This window comes from Nelumbo lutea, chromosome 4 (genome assembly GCF_056320005.1).
Source record: "Nelumbo lutea isolate HS-2025 chromosome 4, American lotus-T2T, whole genome shotgun sequence".
NCBI lineage: Eukaryota > Viridiplantae > Streptophyta > Magnoliopsida > Proteales > Nelumbonaceae > Nelumbo > Nelumbo lutea.
In genome coordinates, this window is record NC_142687.1 from 69,632,587 (window position 1) to 69,633,581 (window position 995).

At 36.5% G+C, this 995-nt stretch overlaps 1 non-coding gene across 1 annotated transcript; it reads right to left on the reverse strand.

The window, feature by feature from the left end:
• Nucleotides 1-246: 246 nt before the first annotated feature.
• LOC148861006 (small nucleolar RNA R71) lies at nucleotides 247-353 on the reverse strand. The gene has a single exon (XR_016095261.1). It is a non-coding gene; the product is annotated as a small nucleolar RNA R71 (small nucleolar RNA).
• Nucleotides 354-995: the final 642 nt, after the last annotated feature.

Genomic DNA, 995 nt, shown 5'->3' on the forward strand with positions numbered 1-995 from the left:
GATCAGGTATAATCCCTCCCTTGTCTTTGGTTTAGATCTGGTTCGATTATGGTTCAAGTAGGATCCTTGAATATAGTATTCTTAAATTAGGGAATACAATTACCAGCTGGAAGAAGGTAGGAAAATATTTTGAAATTCGCCCATCCATTCTGTAACCTTTTTGGCATCCATAAGATGGATCCTACCATTCTTTCAGACTTAACCCAAAAATTCTTGGCTAAGTATTTTTCACCCTCTAAAATAGCAAAATTAATTAATGACATCACTACATTTGCTCAATTAGAGAGGGAATCTTTGTATGAAGCATGGGAATGATTCAAGGAGATGCTTAGGAAGTGTCCTCACCATGGGATACCAACTTGGCATCAAATCCAAACTTTTTATAATGGTATTATCCCCTCTAATTGTTCTATTATTGATGCAGTTGCAAGTGGCACAATCATGAGGAAAACGCTAGAGGAAGCTTATGACCTAGTGGAAGAAATGGTGTCGAACAACTACCAATGGAGTAATGACTGAACTGATCGAAGTGGAGTACACCATATCTATTCTTTTGCAGCTTTATCTGCTCAACTTGCTAGTTTGAATAAAAAAATAGATACTCTTAATGTTGTAGCAATAAATACATCATCTAGCAATCCATGTGGTTTTTGTGGCCAATTAGGACATATTAATTATGGCTGACCATTAGGTAATCCTTTTGCTTCACCTAAAAGTGCTAATTTTATTTCTCATGGTGGCAGGCCGAATTTCAACCCTTATTCGAACACATACAACCTAGGGTGGAGGAGTCATCCAAAATTTTCATGGAACAACAACCAACAAAAAACACTCATGGGATTCCAACAACAGCCACCCCCACAAGAAAAGAAGGGTAATTTAGAAGAAATGATTTCTAAGTTCATTAATGTTGCTGAAACAAAATTTCAAGAACATGAAAAAAGATTCTAAAGTCAAGAAGCATCAATTAAGAACTTAGAAGTCCAAGTGGGGCA